Consider the following 14,188-nt stretch of genomic DNA (forward strand, 5'->3'; position numbering starts at 1 on the left):
GGCGGAGCAGTCCAAGTCGTAAGTCCTTTCTCCTTTGCCTACTGCTGCTGGAAATTTACACTCAACGTTCTTAAAAAGCTTCCTTTCTCTCTATTGGTTAATGAAACTCAAGTCGAAGCGTCACCGAGCCAGGTGCCTATTGCCCAAAGAGAAACCTAGCGGAAATTTGAAAAACAATTGAGTTACCAACTAATCAGAACAATTTTCGGCAATCTGTTTGAGTGGACGACACAACCAGTCCAAGCAGGAATTGTGATCGAGCCGGTTGCTGTTTTGAGAAGTAAATAATATAAATCTCGAAAAATACTGCCAGAAGATGTTACGGGAAGGAAAAGAAGGAGTATGTTGAAACTATGAAGTGTCATGCATGATGGTGGGTGGGATGGCACACATTTTTAGGAGGTTTTATGAAACATAATTTTATGGCAGTATTCTGCAGTATATAAATTATTGTGTAACATTTATCCTTGCACAAACTAACTATGGTGTAATCGGCTTCTTCATGTTCTTTCAATTACGGATTCTTTATGCTTAGAGTCAATTTTTGTTTTCAATATATATGTATCACGTTTACTTTCTATACTTGCGCATATTATTCTGAAGTGTATCGTTCAGATTTTCACTAATGTTCCGTATACTATTTATGCTTTGGAGAAGGAGAGTTCAGCATTGTTTTCTGCAAAAATAATTTTTGTTCTTCTTCGTTGTCTAGGAAGGTATCCTGGCAGCGAGCTGAGAATCAAGCCCTTACTGCAGCACCACGATCTCTTGAAGGTCAAATAGCACACAAAGTATACGAAGTCGAGGAGAAGGCAGACTCAAGAGCAATGCGTGAGCAATCGTTTGTCAACTTCTCGAAAATTACACGTGACCCGTTGTAGCAGAAGACAAGGACTGCTTGTGTTTAACGTGCTGGCAATCGCGCCATTATTCTGCATCACTAATCGTAGTATTTAAAAAAAGCTCCCGTACACTTGTAGCTAAGTGACCACGCACGGAAAATAGCCCGGATGACTCGTGCGCAAAGGAAAACGACGCACTTACGCATAAAAGTTGAAGCGCCCAGAGCAATAACACCTGCCTCTGGTTTTCTTCTGCTGTGTATCAATAATTGAATAAATGGCTTTGAATTCACGTTCATGCGCTGATAATGGGGGTTTACCAAACGCTAATGTACTCTCCCGAAAAGTTTTCTAAGTAATGATTTTTTACATTCTCCTCATTTCCTCTTTATTTACATTCTCCTTACCTTTGTCAACCGTGTGACACTGGTTCAATTATTTTCAAATTTCGTATACTATACGCATGCAGTTATATTTACCGTGGAAAAGCATTGGTGGTATAGGCCATGGACCGCACAGGACAACCAGGTAAGAGGGCCACGAGCGGCGGGCTTCCAGCACGCAGTAAAAGAAAATGGGTGCTCGATCACAGCGAAAAAGGAAACACAGGGAACAGGATGCGCTAAACTTGCAACTTTTGTTTATTGCATGACCCACACATTATATGGCTCACCTCACAGCACACGTGACGCCGCTACCTGACCATGTAATGTGCTGTAGGTTCATGTAATAAACAAAAGTTGGAAGTTTAGCGCTCATCCTGTTCCCTGTGTTTCCTTTTTCGCTGTAGCCTCTTTCTTTATGCTCAAACTGAGCTGCACTATACCAATACGATATCACAATGCACCAACTTGCCCATTCTGCAGTACTTGTCGGTTTTCTCTGTTTTCTCTTCTGCTACATTATTGGTGACCAAAACGTAGAATAGACATTAAATCGGGCATCATTTGCACCGGTACTATACCGAGGAGAACTAGTGTTGAAACATAGGAGAGTTGGTACGGGATCATCTCTCAACAAAAGGCGCTGTACGACAGGACAAGAAGATAGAAGAAAGAGACGAGCGCAGTCTGTCTGTGCTTAATGTCTCTGCTATTTTTGTGACCAGTCCTGCTGCGCATTTTGTTGGACGAAGGAGTAGCGCAGGCATCTGTCGTGGTTTTACTGCCCGCCTCCTTTCCGTGGCCATAGAGATCCTCCTGCATGGCATTCAAGCTCCATCCGTCGACCTACAGGAAATCATTGGACGAGCTTGTGCCCCTCTTCCTGGCACAAGGAGCACAATCGTTATTCTCATTGCTATAATATTGGCAAGCACGATCGCGGTTCATCGTTAATCTGATCCTTGGTGAAACACGTCGTCTCCTACACATGCCTGATCGAACACATGCGTTATCGCTGGTTCTGGCCTTTGCTTTAGATATTAAACTCAGCTTCACCAGTGCAGGGTAGCAAACCAGATGTGTTTCTGGTTAACCTCCATGCCTTTCCGCATTACATTTCTCTCTTCTCTCTCTCAGCGGCTCCCGTCGTGCCGGCTGTCTTATGAGAACATTATAAAACAATCGTGAAGGTTCCGATACATTCCAGTGCGGCCGGAACCGAGCGGTGGTAACACGTGTAACAGTTGTTATCAGTGAAAGCCGGTCATGTGGAAATGAAGAATCGAGTGCACGAGGCCGTATATACCTCCGACTCTCTTGCTAGAAACATATATGATGGCTTGCCGACAATAAAAACGTTCATTTGCTTGTTCTGTAATCACATGCATTAACTTTTATTTCAGGTATGCCTATGTACCGACAGGAAAAAGGGGACGAAGGAATAGACAGAATAGTGAGAGAAATATCGCATTCTTCATTTTATTGGAACTGCTAGTTTGCTCGTCATACATACAGGGATCATATATATATATATATATATATATATATATATATATATATATATTATTCCGGTGTTAAAGCGCTAGAATGCGGTATACGAGGCATGGTGCCTGTAAATTACTTAAAGCAAAAAGTTGCCACCTCTTTGTGATGGGCGTATCATTGAGCAGGCGGGGTGTTAGAGAAAGGCTTATTATTTTATTATGCAAGCGTGTTCGCAGCAAGAAATCAATGAAATCGGCATCCGCCCGTTATGTTACATGGAACCTGCGACTGAATTCACATGTTTTATGAAAGACGCTACAAGGCAATCTGCAAGGAGTTCTGAGCAATGAATCCACAAGTCGACAAAAATTTGTTCTGTTCCGGTAATTTTTATCGGCTGCGTAGTTTATCATTTTAGAAATCTGTAGGGTTTCTCAACGAAGCTTCGTTAGAAACAAGTGCATGGCATTTTTTTTTTTGTGAATCCGCAATCACCATCAGAATGAAGAAAGTTGAAGCCCAGCTGTGGCGTCCCACACATTAGTCCGTCGTCACGGCTATCCGTTGCACGGCACAAACACGCCGGAGATTTCTGCATGGATTGTTCCACCCTCCAATGTAACCCTACCACTGGCGTACGCTGTAAAATATGCGCCTTATTTCTTAATGCGCATAAAGGTGATAAGAGACAAGTCTTTTTCTGCCATAAAACGGATGATAGCACATTAAAAATGGAAAAAAGCGAGTACGCGTGTCAATGTTGCCCGCGGTACAGAAAAAAATGGCTCAATAGTAATAACGTAAATGCATTGAAATGGTACTTTTATTGTAAAGTAATGATTTTAGAAAAGGGCGCTTAACGGCAAAAAAAAAAAATCTACACCATCTCCCACTAAAAGGAACCAGTGAGGATGCGAAGCAGCGCATGAGTCGACTTAAAGTTCCGTTCATCACGGGCACCTTGTCCGATGTTAACGCGTCCTTGCAAGTGGAGCACACCATGAATTCACTGTAGTTGCTATTGCTGTTACTCGTCCCGAACTCTGTTGGAGCACGCCACGCGGGTTCATAGCGCGCCTGCAGAATCTCATTCCCCGACGCCATCACGTGATTGCTGAGAGAGTATAAGGGGGAGAGGCCACAGCGTCTTACCCAGCCCCTTACACAGGCCCGAACGCGCTAGCACGTGCCAGCGCGTTCTGACTAGGATACAACGCGTTGGTTCATCGCGTGTACGAATTCGTTCCCCAATGCCATCACATGATTTCTGAGAGAGTGTAAGGGGGAGAGGCCACAGCGTCTTACCCAGCCCCTTACACAGGTCGAACGCGCTAGCGCGTGCCAGCACACGTGTTTTTGCCTACGTTACGCCAAGCTGGGACAACATACGGCAGCCCGGGCCCCTAAAGTGCTCTGCACGTATCATCATCAAGGCGGTCGTATAACAAGAGGAAGAAGACCTCTCCTTGGCGCTAGCGTGCGCTCAATATGTCACAGATGGCTTTGCTAGGTGGTAGAAAGCGGACGGTCGCCAATGGACAGACACAGGCCCGTGCAAAAGCGGCGTCGCATCTAAAAAACATCCCCTCCATGTAAGGCAGAAGTTTAGCGGAAGATGGACGCTTTACGAGATGAAAGATTCTGGAACAGGGGCTGTCACTGGAGCCAAGGTTTCGACAAGCACACCTCTTTGTCAAAGCAGCAATTACTGCATTGACAAAATAAGTCAGCGTGCAAAGCGTTGGGTCAAGCGACACGCCCTCTTCAAGGACATTGCACCACCATGTCCATGTGTATTTTTTGGTTTTTGCATTTCGTACAGCACTAAAGCATGATGACGTAAAGTATGAATAATTAAATTAGATTCAGCTTTTTGCGAATTGCTGTATGCCTCACATTTTAATATAATTTTATTTTGTGGCAAATAGTCTTATTTTCAACGTAACCAGGTGCAATAGTTTGTAAATTTCAATATTTTCGCTCTGGACTGTTTGCTTCTTTGGGAACATATATCGACCATGTTTATTAGGAAAAGCATACCTTTTTTGTTGCTAGCATAAACGCAGGCTGTTCTCGGCATAATTTACAAGACAGACCTCAACCAAGACCAATGCATTGCACTCGTGGCTTCCCTGCATGTTCAGGAAACAATACCCTCAAACATGAAGCTGCGAACCCACAGGACAAGTCAGATACCTTTCTTGTGGAAGTTCACGTGATTTCGGACATGAAACATCAACATAGCTTCAAGAAAAATGAAGAACTAATTGCTTACATGGCAATCATGACAAACGCTGTGAGTATGATCTCCCGGAATGAATCTTTTGTGGTCCTTGCCAGATGTTGCAACTGTGGTAAATTTCTTTTATCCGTATGAACTGAATACTTGTTATCTGCTCACTTGAATCATACAGAGATTGAGGGAGACATGGACGGTCCTGTCTCCTTAAAATTGCATATTTCGACCATCTGGTTTACCGCGTAAAAGTTGCGTTTAGAAAATTATGCCGAGCGCACAGCCATATCAACTGAACGTCACCTTCTGCTCTATTCTGGGTTTGTGCTTTAGCCTTCTGGTTCCTTCCTGAATGTAGTGAACTTTTGTTTCAAATATTGCGCAAGTTTGAGGCGTTTTAACGCGCTAGCTTCTGGGGCTCTCAATAATTTCTGCACTCTCGCATGATGCAATACCTACCATCGTTACTGTGGCCTAAATTTCCCTCTGTGATTGTTTGGCTCCTCTTCAATGCGCTATGATTGTTTAATGCGCAAGGGTAGATGCCTCATCTGTGATATCGACGTTTTGGAGTGTGCTAGAAGAGCGAAGGCAGAGAGGAAGAAAGAAGACGAAGTGACAAAGCACCGCGATGGGTACGCGTGTGAGTCATGAGCAGCAACGCGTGCATAACAGAAAACATTCGAGGTCTAATTGAATGAAATTGCGAGGTGAGTGCCTGCAGAAGCAAACACGGATATTTCTCAGTCGTGTACCCCGTAAATTAGCTTTCATGATATTAAGGTGAAGGGATTCTGGGAAAGCCCCCTTAATATACCGCTACCAGCATGAAGTATAGTAACGGTTCACTCCGTGAACTCGGCTGGTACCCAAGCGAATGCCGTTGTGGCTGACAGAGGCGATTAAACGGAGCGCTTGCTCAAACCCGGACATCTCCGCCTCTTCCTCCTTGGTGCTAGCTGAGCTGACCGATTGCGCACCTGTACCGACTTGTCGAGTTACAGTTACAGGAACTCATTTCTCGGTGTGTGACATCTGTGGCATCTGCGAGAGATCCTTTCTCTCAAATATGCGTGGGTTCTTGTTTTGGGACAAGTTTGCCGAGGCTTACGTAGCAACCTTCAATGTTTGCGGCAACTGCCAAGGCCCATTTCGGAAAGCTCACGTCTGTTTCTCCTTTTACAACTGCCAAGGTACGTGTATCCTCCCAACACATCATAAAACAGCGCGCACGCACAAATACAACAGAAGAAAGAAGAACTGACGACACGAGTCCTTCTTCTTCTGTATTTGTGTGTGTGCGCTGTTTTATGATAAAGTTCGACCTGCTCGTCCAAATAGCTACTTTGCTCTCAACACAATCGCGTGCCAAGCTCAACTCGGCTGCCAAATAGCGGATATCCCATGGGGCGCCATTTGTTTAAGATCGGTGGGTTCACTACGATTGCGGCCAGTACGAAAACCGTGAGCTGGTGGGGAACGTGCCAGTGTAAGTTGATACCATGTTTCGTGCAATCCCTCGATACACTGACAACGATAAAGCCATTCTGGATAACCTAAACAGACATTGCACAGGCCATGCACAAGGCACTTGCACCTATTCGCTCGCACGTCGCCCACGTGCTAGATGTGAAGCGTCACTGCAGTGTTTTTCACAGTGAAAACTGTTATGAGATCACAACAACCGATTTTGGTGCCGTAGTTGCCTGCCGCCGTCACCGCCAGGGTTCGTAACCGCTAGCGCGCGAAATGAGCAAGAAATATCCAGGATCGGATGGGATTTCAACCCGAGCCCTCTGCGTGGCAGTCATTATTCTACGCCAGAGCCACGCCGGTGCTACAAGGGATTGCGGCAACATGTGTTATGTGGCGTACTCGCTATATATACAGCAACCAGGCAACGTGGCGTCACATGCAACGTGGCGTATAGCAACCAAGCGTGACACACTACGAGATGCGTAACAAATGTGTCTTAAGGGGCGATGCGGGCTAAAAGACTGATTAAAAAATATGCATTTTCAAATTTGTCTTGTTTTAGATTGCTGGTTGATTAAAGAACATGCTCACCAAGTTTCATTGTTGCCTGTGTAGCAGAAAAGAATAAGACCAATTCTTTCACGATATGCGGCGCGAATTGCTGTGAAAAGCGTCTCTGAAACGCTCTCTTCAAGACGCGGCTGCAAAGCGGACAAGAACCTGAACACGAAGTGAATGCCGATGTCAGAAAGTTTCTTTTTCACGCCTTTTAGACACCAAATGCCTTCTCTCGACAGCACACCAGACGGCAAAGAAATAAATTAAAAAGTACATTTTTAGCAGCGGCAACAGCACAGTCATTGGCAAACCGGAACCGAAGTTTCAATTGGTGGAAACATATCACGTGACCATCCACCGCCGGTTTCGCACCAGTTATGAGTTACACCTGCTGTGTTTCTGCGCTACTCGGACTTATCTGTTATTTTTCCTGCGAGTTCATTTCGAATCAGCGGGTGGCCCACTTTGTGGCCAACACGTGTTGTGAGCAACGTTCACAGCTCGAACACTGCGAAAAATTGAAGACGATTGGATGCAATTGTCACAGAACAGCGTCGTGTTGTGCAATCTTTAAGCTTATTTTATTGCAATAGCAATTACATGGACCCTCTCGGCGGATTTCTGCCGTTGCCGTCATGTCCCGGGGATATATATATATATATATATATATATATATATATATATATATATATATATATATATATATATATATATATTATATATATATATATAAGGCACAAAAAATAAAGCAGAATGAAAAAATTCCGGGGATTCGAACCAGCGACCCCTCGCTCCCCAGCGCGCTGCGTTAAACTCAACCACCCGCCATGTATGCGCCGGCGGAATAACGGCGAGCTATTCGTACACACCATTTACTGCTCGTGGCACCGAGACGTCGGATGAGCTTGAGCGTGTTTTCTATCACGCAACACTCCCACATTTTCTTCCAACTTGAAAACTGCCCTTGAGACGAGCACGTCAAAGTGGCCCATTTCTGTACCCACTCGTGATGTGGAACAAAAAAAAAAAAAAAACGCCAGGCCTGCGCGGAAAGCGCAGCAGTGTCACAGCGAAAGCTCGAAGAGCGGCATTTCTAGAGCCCGTTATAAACTTTCTTGCGGCTAGTAACACAATACACTAGCCACGTATCCCCTACGCAAAAAATCATAATTTTTGTGAAGTTAAGAAGCACCCACCACGCCATTACTCGTCATTCTGTGGAGAAGCGAGGTACCATCTGCAAGGCCATTATGAGCAGTTTCTTGATGCGATGGCTGATGACGATGAAGAATTACGACTGAGCTTTTGTAAGGGGTTGGAAGCTTTAAAGGAACCCACTAGTTACTTAATTCGCATTGTGTGACGCCCGGTCGTTATGTCACTCTCCCACCCGCTTTATAACATACGCTAAGGTGAGAAAGAGATAGAGAGAGGGAATTAACTTTATTGAGACCCTAGGATGCGGATCATGGGAGCCTTATGGGCTTTCCTTGGCAAACCAATAGAAGTGAACTTGCGAGGAACCCACTATGCTATAAATCATCATAATTTTTGTGAAGTAGAGAAGCAGCCATATGCAATTTTTCGACATTCTGCGGAGAACCGTGGTACCTGCTAAACACCTGTAAGGCATTGTGTGCACTTTGTTGATGCTGTGGCTGATGACGATGAAGAATTATGGCACAGCCCTTTGTAATGGGTTAGAAGCATTCAACAACCTACTCGTTGCGCCAATTCGCATTGTGTGACGCCTGGTTACAGAATTCGCGTTGTGTGACGCTTGGTTGTTGTTTTACTCTTCTACCACGCTACATTACATATGTTAATGTGGTTCCTTCCCGACATGAAGCCGGTATAGGGTGTTTTTGCAAAGCAGTTTCAAGCACCGACATGGCTCTGTGGTAGGACACTGGGCTCCCACGCAGAGGGCCCAGGTTCGAACCTCCTTCCATCCTGGAAATTTTTTTCTTATTTCGAGCGATAGTGGTTGCGGACACCGCGGCGGCGGCGGCGGCGGGGGTGGCGGACAACTACGGCGCCAAAAATGGCCTTGTTGTGATCTCATGACAGCTTTCGCTGTAAAAGAACACGGGGCACACCTTGCGTCAGAACGCCCCCGTGTGGAAGGAAGACGCAGAGTGGACACTTTACGCGCCGCAATTTAAAAGAAGAAATATCTAAGAGCGTCTGATTCTCCACTGTTGACACTTGCAGCGCATTGCTCAAGCACAAAGACGTAACAACTGTGACATTTGTTAGTTCACCCTTGTCCTGTGTATAGCTGTGCGTTCTTTTCGGGCGTCCAACTTTGTGCTTCAAAGGCGCGCTGAAAGTATCTAGCTGCTTGTCGTTTTTCAATTGACATTCGAATTTCTTGCTATAGCATTCATTGCTTCGCCCTTGCAGCGAAAACTGTGGCTTTTTTCTGAGTTTGCACTTTTGGCGAGAACAAGCGTTAGCAAAAATATCATTTCCAATTGCTGCGCCAATAGCAACTTACAAGGTTGTTTCTACACTGGAATTTTTTCAAGAACAAGATAGTGGCCCGTATTCACAAACGCCTTACGCAAAAATTTTTCTAAGATAATATTTCAACCAATCACGATGTGGGACATATCATTAGCCAAGCCGACCGACCAATGGAAAAACGTACGTACGAAAGACAAGTTTTGTGAATTCGCCCCAATGAACTTTTCAGATCCCTAAGTATTTTTTTTCTCTTTCCCACCCCCTCCCCTTTCATAACGCTGAGCAGCAGGCCAGAAGATTGATTCAGGCCAACCACTCAGCTTTTCTGCCACAATAAACCTTTCTCTCTCTCTCCTAAGTATTTTCTAACACGACAAAAATTTCAGATGACATACAGTTATAAGAAAAAAAATGATCTTGACTTTTTGAGTGATGAAATTTTTACAGAAACGTTATAAAAATAGGTGACTGGCTTATCATGAACAACAAACCATCTAGAAGGCATCGAATGACAACAATTATTATATTTTCATTATATTTGAAATGATAGTTTTCCTAAGTTGGCATACGTGATCGATAATTATAACAGCTATAGCTTTTTTGTATTCCTGCCAGGGTGCTGAACTTTAGAATATGTTCTGATAAGAAAACGATAAGCCATCCCTGATATTTTCGTCAAAATTAGTATAGGAGTTCAAAAGCTGACTCTTCAGCCCCGCATCCCCCCTTAATGCTTCCAACCCATTACAAAGGGCTCAGCCATAATAATTCTTCATTGTCATCAGTCGCTGAAGCCGTTCGTCGGCATAGCGGGCACCGTGCAAGTGCACCTATATTAGTTGCCCCAAGAGAGTTTACAACGCGCTCTAGAAAAGCCGGTTTTCCAGCTTTTGCTGTGACTGTTCCGCGGAGGGCCCTGGCGTTTTCCCTGTTTTAGGGGCGAAGGACCTCAGTGTCTCGGCTTGTCGGCGTGTGATGTTGTCGTCACAGTCCATCATAAACGTGTATGGGTCACGAAAATTCGGTAAATCACACTACTCCCCACCAGCCTGTGCTATGCATATTATGAGTTAAAGGTTCGTCGTTACTGCCTAAAACATAATGTTTGTCTTAGTAGCGGTGTCAGAATCCCCGATGAAATTTACCAAGGTGCTCAAGCTTCTATCTAGAACAAGAGACAAAAACGCGGATCTTTACGGTAAAGTCATCTATTTGAAAGACCAATTTTTGAAACATATCTGCAAAGTGATGGTGCTTTACTCGCCACCGGTCCACTACAAATGAAGAAGGCAACAGTTACCCAACAAATAGCCGACGACGTTAGTGGAGCTGGAACACCCTTCCCTACATGCCGTAGGGAACTGAAACCGGACATGTAGGGAAGAAGAAGAAGAAGAACCTTAGGGCAAGCTGCATTCCGACGCAGTTTTCAGATGACGTTAGTGAAGCTGAGGACACCCTTCTCTACATGCCCGGTTTCAGGCTTGGCACCACTAGTGCCTCATCAAAAAAAATCTGTCGAAACAATGTGGCGAATTACCTCGGTCAGGTCCTTCTTCTTCTCCTGTCTCTTCATCTTCTGTCTCTGATTGCCGATTAGCAGCAATTTTGCTCTGGGAAACACCGGCGCACACTGGATGCTTCGCCCCTCCTCAGGTTTCACGTTAACTGAAATAAATGCACCGCCAACCTGTATAGTACCGATGTAATGAATAGCAGTTTATATGAACGAGTGTTATCCTTTTCTTCCTTGCCTTTATAGATTAACTTCATTCTACTTTTTCGTCAGCTGTCCTGTATTTCCCTGATTTAAAAGCATTTTTTTCTTGCCTTCAACGAACCCCTTCGTTTGCTTAACGATGGAATCGTTGCAGTGTTGGGTATTCATCTTTACCCGAAACAGATACAAATTTAGAAGAACTTATGGCAAATATTAAATGGGGAAAAATTCCAGAAGCACCCATCTACGCGCAATGTCTTGGTTGTCTGAGCGTTTGCGGACGACGCGCGCAATTTAATGAACCACCTATATGCAATTCTTTGTTTATAACGAAAAGAGCCGTCGGAGAGAACCGTCCGGCCACAAGCATGACACGTGGAATGGCACGCATTTGGGGAAACTATTTTTATGTGGCCGAAACAATGGTCACATAAAAAGTGTTGATGATCATGTACAGGGCTTTCGGCATAGTAAAAGAGCAAGTATCTCGGCGGTGTGATAGTTTTCCAGAAAGGCGTGCCATTCCACGTATCATGCTTGTGGACGGACGGTTCTCTCCGACGGCTGTTTTCGTTAATAAACAAAGAATTGCATATAGGTGGTTCATTAAATTGCGCGCGTCGTCCGCAAACGCTCAGACAACCAAGACATTGAGCGTAAGATGGGTGCTCTTGGAAAAATTTTTCCCATTTAATATTTGCCATAAGTGGTTCTAAGTCTGTATCTATAGCACGCCATGTTAGTTTACGTTAGCCACGTTAGCACGCCATGCCTGCTTTACGAGAGCGTTTCGCTATCAAGTAAATATATGTGCTAACCTGTTTCCTGAAGTAGCTATTTTAAACACGTAGTTGAGCGTGCTTAACGAATGGCATGTGCCTACACATGTGGCAACAAAAACTAGAGACACCATTTTATATATTTCAATCTTTATTTTAGGTCAACTTAAGATTTGTCGACATGACAAGACCGAGGGTCAGTTTCATCCTCGTCGGAATAACAAGGAGCAGAGTGAGTAGACGGAAGTAATTTCAGTACGGCTAAAGCTTGTGATTTTTCTTTCTTGTGATACGCCGTGAAACTATTCAATGCGGTGATATCCTGTTAGAAACGACGTGAAGGTGGCTGACATGGTGGGCAGACATCCCAAGGTTTATTGGCAATACCGTAGCGACTAGCGGAGTTTCTCATACAGCGACCAGCCAGGTCCACAGCCAGAGCTGTTTAGCTATTGCTCATAACAATGCTGCGCGTTGAGACCGATCATGAAATCAGTGCACATCACTAACAGCAAAGACATCAAGGAAATGATAACCCTTTGATGGATCTGCAATCGAGTAAGCCGGGAAGAGTATAATGGCAGACAACTCAATAACACCGTCGACTTCGATGAAGGCTCTGTTATAGTAGTGTTTACTCAAAACCAGGAATAATTTAAAATCAGTTAGCCAGCATTCTAGAAATATTAGCAGCATATTTCTATAATTCGTCAGCACCCCAGAGCTTCGTACTATAAACCCTAGAGAAAAATATGACGCTAGTGTGTATGTCGGCTCCTTGAATTGCGCTTCAACCACCATAGGAATGGCGTACTGTACAGGATCGCATGCTGCCACACCCGGGCGCGTCTGGCTGTGCGAAGAACGATCGTGCGATACGTACAGCCGTCATCTTTATCAAAGCGAACACGTGAGCGCGTGTACAAATAGCCTCATACCGCACGTGGCGCGGCGCATTGGCGAAATGTGAAACTGAATGGAGAGAGCGGCGCCAGTCGTTCTATTGCCTGCACCCCATTTCGCACTACTACTTCTTTCTTTATTACATTATGTTGTCACTTATGCTTATGTGTATGTTGGATCGAAAACAAGCCTGCTTCACTGAAATGTCCCAAATAACGTGGATCAAGAAGAGGGCGTAAAATGGAGGCCAACACATTCGGGACGGGTGTGTAGACAGCTGGAGAAACGACACCACTCTTCTTTCATTTCCACTTTTCGCCACTGTGCCGGGCCACATGTGCGGTGTGGGGCTATTGAAGACGCGCTCGCGCGTTCCGTTTCATAATGATGACGCCTGTACAACGCATCTGCCGCTGGAGCGTGAGGGTGCGTTCAATTCGCACCGTCACGCTACTGCCTGCGTAAACCTTGGTGCTTCGCCATTACTTTGCAGCCAAGCTGACCGCATCTTGGCTGGACGCGCAGATAGAAAGCTTGAATTCTTCATGTCATCGGTTCTTCAGGTCATGGGTTTCAGGTCGTGGGTTCCACTTTTGTCAACGGAACTTTTTCTTATAGTTTATTTTCTTTGCCATCTGACGGCGTTCATTTTGCTGACGTATTTCCGTGACGGAAATACGTCATGAAATTCTTGGTGGACCCTGGCATAAAACACTTTCGTGTTAAAAAAAAGACAAGGCATGCAGACACGTTTGCTAGCTAACACACTCTCGATCCGAAGCCTGTACTTCCCGACATTCCAATGGTGGTGGAACAATAACAGAAATAATCCACTAGGACCGTGCCCCATAGCCATATCTAAGTTTTGACACGTAAATGCTCAGAGCCTAACCTCGCATGAACACCAAATATAGCTTGCGGCATCCATTGTTGAAGGTGAAGGGCTCTCCGTCCACAAAACTTCGCACAGCTGTCAGCTGCATACACTGCTAAAGACGTAAACAGTCGCCATGTGAGAGCGCAGAATGTGAGACGTTGCCCCAGAATATGAGTTATATTTAACACAGGATGATGCTTTCGCGACAATACACCAAGGCAAGTTGGATGCGCCAGCGACGTTGGGCGGGCTCGAAAAATACATCGAGAATGGAAAAGTTCCTGGAAGCAATGACATCGTGTTTCTTGTAACTGGGTGAGTGCAATGATTCCGGTATTTTAAGCTGCTGTTGTCACTAACTGCTTCATTTGGTATAGATGATGGCTAGGCATGCTCAGCGATCTGAGAGCTTAGCACTGCTCAACACCTTTCGCTGGAAGATAGCCATCGAAGCGAAGTT

The 14,188-nt window shown here is 44.9% G+C and overlaps 1 long non-coding RNA gene across 1 annotated transcript in view; it reads left to right on the forward strand.

The window, feature by feature from the left end:
* The first annotated feature begins 2,632 nt into the window (after positions 1-2,632).
* LOC119376492 (uncharacterized) overlaps positions 2,633-14,188 on the forward strand; it is a 30,409-nt gene continuing 18,853 nt past the window's right edge. Inside the window, exons 1-4 of the long non-coding RNA XR_005180580.1 lie at positions 2,633-2,678; positions 4,855-5,006; positions 12,109-12,180; positions 13,919-14,043. This is a non-coding gene — a long non-coding RNA (uncharacterized LOC119376492). The remainder of the gene's footprint in view (positions 2,679-4,854; positions 5,007-12,108; positions 12,181-13,918; positions 14,044-14,188) is intronic.

Source organism: Rhipicephalus sanguineus, unplaced genomic scaffold (genome assembly GCF_013339695.2).
Source record: "Rhipicephalus sanguineus isolate Rsan-2018 unplaced genomic scaffold, BIME_Rsan_1.4 Seq12351, whole genome shotgun sequence".
NCBI classification, from domain to species: domain Eukaryota; kingdom Metazoa; phylum Arthropoda; class Arachnida; order Ixodida; family Ixodidae; genus Rhipicephalus; species Rhipicephalus sanguineus.